The sequence below is a fragment of the Tenrec ecaudatus genome, chromosome X (assembly GCF_050624435.1).
Source record: "Tenrec ecaudatus isolate mTenEca1 chromosome X, mTenEca1.hap1, whole genome shotgun sequence".
Classification (NCBI taxonomy): Eukaryota; Metazoa; Chordata; class Mammalia; order Afrosoricida; family Tenrecidae; genus Tenrec; species Tenrec ecaudatus.
The window spans coordinates 34037743-34046986 of NC_134548.1; positions in this window are offsets into that span (position 1 = coordinate 34037743).

Below are 9244 nucleotides of genomic sequence, written 5' to 3' on the forward strand. Positions count from 1 at the left end.
GACCCGATAGATTAAAACTGCCCCCCCATGTGTTTCTGAAACTATAAATCTTTACTGTGGAAGGGCTGGTGGTTGGAAATGTTGACTTTTCAAGTAGCAGCCCAATGCATAATGTACCACACCGCCGAGGAACCTTAGTCTTCTTATTACATAAGATAAAAACAAACACATCACGCAAAATTCCCTCTTTGAGCCAATTTGAAGTGGTTATTCTTCATATCATTTGAGATTCTTCCAACGGAAAGTCATGCAACATCTAGGGCTAGTAAAAGAAATTAATAAAGAAATGGCAACATTTATTTTTGAGAATGGCAAAAGAATACAGAAAAATCAGGAGGAGAAACTGCTCTAGTTACTCATTTTGTTAAAAACTAGTAAGCAGACACTGTTAATTAGCAAAACCAGTATGGAAAGTAAAATTCATTGTTGTTACAATTCATGGTGAGCCTATGTGTTACGGAGTAGAATTTCCCCATTGGGCTTTCTAGGCTTTAATCTTATAGAAGATTACCAGGCCTTCCTTACGCAGAGCACTACCCAGCCCTGCACCAGTTTCACAATGATTGTGATGGTAGGGTCCATTGTTGCAGCCTCTATGGCAATCCATCTCATTGAAGGTTATCCTCTTTTTTACAGACTCTCCCTCCACCTAATCAAGGATGGGAACTATAGGGAGAACATTATTTGACACTAAGGAACTTGGCAGGAAAAAAAGTGTTTGTTTTAAAAGCCATACATGCCTTGAGAAAGAAATAAACAAAATGCACAGACAACTCTGGCACTTTGTGTTTAATCTATCTTTCATGCATGCCCACAACGTGAACTGACATAGCTGTACACAATTACACAAGACACGGGATGCAGTGCCGGCTATTAGTCCTGTTCTCCTCAACCGGCCCTTTTCGTTTCCCTATTACACAGTGCTTTTAAAAAGTCATTTCAACCATTACATTGGAGACCTGACATTTAAGTGCATTTTTCTGGAGACCCAAATGAGTTAACCAGGTAATTTCTCCTTACAACCAGGGACAATTCCAGTTTGTGTGCGCTAGCCCATACATAGTAATTCTAACTCAGAATTCAAATGCAGGGAGAGCAATTACCATTTGCAGGGCATGCATATATCTTTGCACACATTAGCAAAATATCAAACACAACAGTATAGGATTCGGTATGGGAAATATGAAGGAATAAAAAATGTTTTATATAAGAATGTTCTGATCATTTGTATGTGTGAGAGAGAGATTGAAGTAGATCTTTAAGTGGGAAGAATAATGCTAGATACTGCAAATAGAGACAGGAAACGCATCAAGATGACAGAGTAGTTGCTGCTAAGATCAAATATTGTGGTTTAGCAAACTCAATTTATTGCATTAAAATAGACTTCTGCTTTACTGAACATGAGGGAAGTAGCACAATGTCTTCTCTCAGGCCTTCATTTATCTCCTTGGTAGAGAAAATGACTTATGAGATTCTTTGGGTTCTAGTTTGCATACATTACAAACTTTAGGGAAGTGCCCTCAAGGGTCAGGGCCATGCCTCATACACAATTGAGTGCAAGCCCCTTAAAGTCAGGACAGGAAAAGAAAGCACAATTTAGGCAATTTTTAAAGTATGACCAAAAAATCAAAAACAAGGAAAGGACCACAAACTGTTTGAAGGAAAACGTTTGCCTCACAGAGAGTGAAATAGGAAAATAGTAAGCCTAACAGAGTGAATGAAGGAAAACAACCCAATCCATTACCATCGAGTTCATTTCAACTCAAAGCAATTCTATAGGGCAGAATAGAGCTGCTCTTATGGGTTTCTGAGACTCTAACTCTTTACAGGAGTAGAAAGCCTCCTCTTTCTCCCTAAGACCTTGCCGTTAGTATCCCAATGCATAACCCACTATACTGCCAAAGGTGAGTAGGTGGGTATATAGGCTCACATATTACACCTTGATCTAATAGGCTATGCAACAGTAGCAGCACCGAAGAAATAGCAGTCTGTTGTATTGGTTTTCATTTATTTCAATATAATATTCTATATATCACTTGCATATTTTGGGCAATGATTCATATTCCTCATATACCATATTTTTAGGTACCATGTTTTATACAAATAACACAATTACATACTTTTGTTTACCAACTGCTCCATTTTCTTGAGAGGAATTGTCCTAAGTATCCTTATGCCATTTTTTGGGGGGGGGTATGTTACTGTAAAAAAAGTTAATATCACATGTTTTAAAAACACCTTCCAGAGGAAGGGAGCAGTTGGCAACAGACAGTGAGCTAACTTTACAGAAACACAGTAATGTTTCTATTATCTACGGAATAGCAAAACTATTGCTCACAGAGGTCTGTGTTCTGGTGTGGTTATTACCCAATATTACTTGACAATGAGGGTAGAAGTAGAGTGACATTAAGCAGCAATGGTGACATTAAGGACCCCTCATATAGGATTTGATTGTGCACAACTTATTTCCAGATTTTCATATGACAGAATTATACATGGGATGCTTGTCAGAATTAAATCTGATTTTAAGACCCATGATATTTGGCTAAATATGCTGAATTATTTATGAAGCCACCTTTAAGAAATGAGTTGAATGACCTCCGTAGAAGGATGGCACATAAACTAAGAGTTAGTCTTTAGCAAGCAAGCCTGGTGCTGTGAATCCCCACCCACCCCGTACTTTGCCCTGGAGAACTTCTATATATGATCTGATTCTTTCTTTGCTTATCAACAACAGATGCCTTATGATCATCCATACATACCAGTATTTGTTATTTGGAGGCTTATATTTCTCACACTAAGTGCCAGTGTTAATTTTCTTTCCAGTAGCTATTGACATCAGCGGGTACCTGGTGGTTCTCTCAGGTAAGTGTTAAAACTTCCAACTGCTGGTACCAAGGTTGGACGTTCAAGTCTATCAGCTGATTCAAGGGACAAAGATGAAGCTATATGCAACTAGAAAATTCACAACCTCAGAAGGTCAATATAGGGACATTCTGAGTTAGAGTTGACTCAAAGGCAGTAGGCTTGATGTTTGGGGAGTATGTCCACTGTGCATTTCTAACAATAAAAAAGACAAGTTTGGTGTTTCTATTTTTCAAGGAATTTGGAGAAATTCTTGGGGGTACAGTACCTAAAGTACTTGGGAAGCCAATGGCCACTTCATTTTAGAATGATGTGCAAGTCTGCTGTTCCCCCTTGAAAACCTTATAGAACGGTTCTTTTATGCCCTGTGGTATCACAAGGATTCAAAATCAATTGGATGGCAGTGAGTTTGATAAGGAATCCATCAGTAAATAAATTTTACTCTGGTTTGCATAGATCAAAACAAATAGACTAATAGTAAAAAAGCACCCTTATCCTTGGATCATCTAAAATATCCATTCTGATTTTCACTTCTTCTCACCACAGTATAATAGCCCCCCAATATCATGGCATGATAGATGGGATTAGGAGACAGTGTGCCAACTCAAAGTACAGTAACACTCAGTCTTTATCCTAGGGAAGTTCCTTTCCATTTTCTGGTGAGCTTAGGAATCTTGAGATAGTTGGCCCATAAGTGCATCATGATCTCATCATTAATCCACACCTCGGGGCTTGGATTTTTTGTGCACATCAATAGATCAAGTGAAAAACAATTACCAATCAAATAGGGTCTTCTAAGATTGACGAAGAAAAGGTATATCATATATGCACATAGATCTATTTCCCCATTGTCATGTATAAACATATTTACATATGTACGTGCCTGTATTTTGACCTCTGTAAATGCCCTTTGCTTCCTAGTTCTTTCCTTTATTTCCTTCTACTTTCCTCTTGTCCCACTATCAAGCTCAGCCTTCATTTGGGTTTCAGTAATTCCTATCGGTTACATTGCCCTTGATCAAGCCCTACCAGGCCTCCTACACCCTCCTTGACATTGATTTTTGACCACTTGTTGTTCCCTTGTCCCTGGGTTTGTGAGCACCTGCTTCCAACATGATCACTGAAGACAAAGTGGGTACATAAGCAAATATGCTGAAGAAAGCTGTTGGTGCCCGGGGTCTTAAAGGCTTGAAGATAAACAAATGCCCATCTAGCTGAGAAGCAACAAAGCCTGTATGGTAGAAGCACACCAGCAAGTGTAATCATGAGGTTTCAATGGGATCAAGTATCAGGCACCAAAGAACAAAAAAATTGTGAATGTGGGGGAGTGCAGAGTGGAGACCTAAAGTCCATCTGTAGGCAACAGGACATCCCTTTACAGAAGGGTGTCAGGGAGAAGACAAGCCTGTCAGGGTGCAGTATAGCACCAAGGAAACATACAACTTTCCTCTAGTTTTTAATACTTCCTCCCCCCACTATAGTTATCCCAATTCTACCTTACAAATCCGGCTAGACCAGAGGATGTTCACTGGTACAGATAAAAGCTGGAAACACAAGGAATCCAGGACAGATAAACTCTCAGGAAGAATAATGAGAGCAGCGATACCAGGAGGGGAAGGGGAACGTGGGGTAGAAAGGGAGAACTGATCATAAAGATCTATATATAACTCCCTCCCCGGGGGATGGACAATATAAAAGTGGGTGAGTGATGGCTGACAGTATAAAACATGACAAAATAATAATAATTTATAAATTATCAAGGATTTGTGAGGGGTAGTGAGGAGGGAGGGTCAAAAATAAGGAGCTGACATCAAGGTAGATAGAAAATGTTTTGAGAATGATGATGGCAACAAATGTACAAATGTGCTTGACACAATGGATGGATGGATGGGTGGATGGGTGGATGGATAGATGGATTGGGATAAGAGTTGTATGAGCCCCAATAAAATGATTTTTTAAAAAGATGAATAAGGAAGAACAAAAAGGAATTGATGCCTTTGAAACATGGTGTTGGTAAAGAATATTGAATATATAATGGGATACCAAAAGAATGAACCATTCTGTCTTGGTAGAAGTACCCCTAGAAGGCTTCTAAGAAGTTAGGATGATTAGCCGTCATTTGACATAGTTTGGATGTGTTCCTGGAAGGAACCAGTTCCTAGAGAAGAAAATCACACTTGCCAAAGCAGTGGCTTAGGAAAAACAGAAGTCCCTCAATGAGACGGATTGACACAGTGGCTGCAATAATGGTCTGAGGCATAACAAGAATTGTGAAGATGGTGCAAGATCAGGCAATCTTTTGTTATGTTTTATGTAGGATCTCTATGTGTTGGAACCACGATGGTGACATCTAACACCAACCTCATGGATATTTAACACTTTGATGGTTTCTCTAGAAGACCTCGATTTTCCTGCTGTATATCTATTTTTATTTTGCTAGTCTCATCACTATTTTTCATCTTCCTGTAAGCAACTTTTCATTTATGGTGGCACCCATTTTAATTCAGTCACAACCTGTATTGTCATTTACTCTTGGGAATCAAGGTATGAGCAACATTATGATCTCAGTTTGTGCCTACTTTCCCATGCACTCAATCCCAAATGAATAAGAACGTTCTTTTGAACCAGCATACGTATTTATTCACTCAAATACCAAGTATATGCTAACCAGACCACATGCTACACTTAGAAAGTGATAAAATAGCACTTCATTGCTGGTGTTTACAAGAATTCAAGTAGCAATATTGTGTATCCTAAGGATAGGTAATTAAACAGCTTTTCAACTCTTGGCTCTTCTGCAATAATGCCATTATTAAATTGCCATGTTTCTGGATTTTCATAACAAATAAACATGTCAACATCATGGCAAACGTCTCATATGTTCCAAAGGTAAATGTAACTTGCACTCAGATTACCCATAATTTGGGTCTATTTACACTGTTGCCCCTTGGCAATAAAAATAATTACAATAATGAAGAGAATGAAGGAACATTTTGAAACATCCAAATAGGATAGCATCAAAGAAAAACAGTTTAGAATTCCCCAACACATACTTACTCTTTGAAAGGAAACACAAAATAAGAAGTAAGCATCTGAGTAACTCATGTGATTCTACTATTAAAATGTTGAAACTATTACAAACTCAGTTTCAATTTAAGTAAATCCAAATGAATACACATGTTTAATGGCTTCCCCCAAACCCAATTAGATTAAAAGTAAGGAAATAAACACAGCATAAATATACTTAGAAGGTCACAAAGACAAAGAAGACAGAAAATAACATTTCATATAACAAAATGCCAATAAAATCTTGGGATCCAGTAAGCAAGTCAATAGAACAAAATAGATTTTAATAGAATCATATCAGTGGATATTGGAAAAAAAATATGATTCTGATGGGGTAAGGTGGCAGCAGGAGAAACAGAGAAAATGCAAGGATCATATTAATCTGAATCTCCAAACCTTGACATATCTCAATAATATGAGGAATTTTATAGCTCTGAAACCATAGATTTGGAAGGAAAAGGTGAAATCAAGATCATTGGTTCTGTAAATAGGGGCTAATTCTGTCTGACCATTTTTTTCCACTTCTTAAATCCTTACTTGCTTGACAACAACAGAAAATAGGTAGCTATTCTCTGGACATTTTGCCACAATGAGGATCTATTCTAGATTCAGAAAACTGAAACAGGTGAGAGGAAGACAAAGGCAAAGGCAATGGATTGAAATGAAAATGTTTCCACTAATACTGAAGGCGGAATCACTAATCTCTTTTATTGAACGATACTAAGCATTTTGGTAGCCAAACTTTATATATATATATATATTCCCTCAACCCTCTGGGTAGAAAGATGTCTCTATAAACAAGGTCTATATATCCAAATGTTTTGGGTTCTCTTGAATAAACATCTGGGACTCCACCAAATCATCTATAATAAGTAGATCTCTTGATAAGCCTTCCATCCAGCAAAATTGTCCATCAAATATGATTGTGAAATTTGGCTATTTGTAAAAACTAGATCAATCTTACAAGAAACACTAAAGGGAATTTTTTCGACTAAGAACCAATAATAACAGACAACAACCTGAGATTAATATGCATGACAATGCCACTCAGAAGTCAACAAAGACAAGTGGATATTTAGAATAAAACAAACGTACAAAACTAAAAATAGGAAACCAGAGATAACAATTTGCAAATGAATATCATGACAAAATAATAAGAGGAACTACATAATATTGTCACAGAACTTCCACATAGAGAGGAAACCAAAACCAAACTCACTGTCATCAAATCAATCCTGACTTAAAATGACCCCCTATGGGTTTCCAAGACTGTAAGTGTTTACAGGAATAGAAATCCCAGTCTTTCTCCTGAGGAGTTGGTAGTAGTTTCAAACTACCCAACATGCAGATTATACCAAAATGTGTAACCAACATACCACCAGCACTCCTAAATGGAGAGGAAGTATAGTTGATTTCAAGATGGCATATTGTTACATGCCACTGAATTTTGATCCATAGTGACCCTATGTAAAGCAGAACAAAAACGACTGCTTAGTCCTCCACCACACTCAAAATTATCCCTGCATATTGCCAGTTGTTAATAAGCCTTCTTCCAATCCTCATGCCTCATTCTTCTTTAAATAATCCAGCATACAAATTAAGTAAGTATGGTGAGAATTTATAACACCAACACACATATTTCCAGTTTTAAAACTTGCAACATATCCTTGTTCTGCTTGTACAACTGTCTCCTGATCCTGTACCAGTTCTGCATGACCATAATGAAGTGTTCTGAAGTTCCCATTTTTCTCAAGGCTATCCATAGTTTGTTATGGTCCACACAATCCCATGACTTTTAATAGTTCATAAAACACAAGTAATCATCTTTCTAGTGTTCTCTGCTTTCCATCTAATATCACAATGATATCCCTTTTTCCACACCCTCTTTCGTATCAGGCCTGAATCTCTTGCAGCTCCCTGTCAATGTACTGCTGCAACAGTTGTTGGATGATCTTCAACCGAAATTTACTTGCATGTGATATTAATGACATTGGCCCATAATCTGGGCATTCATTTGGGTCACCTTGTTTAGGAAAGATAAAATAGACAGTTTTAAACTTGGGAGAGAAATGAATATATTACAAGGTAACCTCAAAGAAAGTTAATAAGCTTCATCAAAGTGAAAAATAGAAAAATCAAAAGATTTTGTAGACACTAAAACAATAGCAACAAAGAAAATGTCGAGAAAACTCACAAGCAGAATGAAATCAGAAACATATAGCCCAATGATCACAGTAAATTCATCTGTATTGATAACTTTACTTAATGTAAATGGATTAAAATCACCAGTCAAGCTACAGAGATTGTGGATAAGAACATAGCACCCACACAATATGCTGTCTGGGAAAAACACCTTAAACACAAGGGCAAACATAGATTAAGAAGCAAAAGGGGGGAGATAAATCATGCTAATGTCAAAGAAAAGAAAACAAGAGTGGAAATTATAATTCTGCTGAAAGAGCGTTTAAGGCAAAAATCCGCATAAGAGATAAAGGAAAACATTATATAACAATTAAAGGGTCAACACAACAAGAGAATGTAGGCATAATAAATATATATGCACACAGTAAGAAAGCCTCAAATCAAACTAACAGAATTTAAGAAAGAAATAGTTCTACAAAATAGTAGAGTTTAACAACTGGAAAGAAAGTCACCACAGACACCGAAAATTAAACAAAATAAAGCAACTTTACTTCATTGATATATACAGAACATGCCACAATATACATTGTTTTCCAGTGCAGCAAGACTATTCTCCAGAATAAATGCTAGGTTAAGACACAAATCAAGTTCCCCCAAATTAAAAACATCAATATACCACAGAGGATCTGCTCAGAACACAACATTATAAAATTAGAAATTAATAAATAGATCAAGGTGGTAAAAACCCAAATACATTAAAATTGGATAAAACTTTGTTTTAAAGTACTGGGTAACAGAAGAGAAAAAATTGAAATAAAATTTTCTTGAATCAAAAGAGAATAAAAATACAGTCTCTGGGGCACGGCAAAAGCACTGCCAAGAGTGAAATTTTTAGCAATAAATAAACACGTCAAAAAAGAAGAAAGAACCCAAATGAACACTAACTCAACATGTCCAAAAATTATAAAAAGAACAGCAAAATTATCCTACAATCACCACAAGAAAACACAGGATAAATATTAGAGCAGAAATAAGTGACACAGAAAAGAGGAAAATAATTGAAGGAAAAAAAAGATTCTTTGATTGATTTAATTGATTCTTTGAAATGATCTTAAAAATTGCCAAAAGCAAAGATTAAGATGGACATAACATGAATAACAAATGAAATTGA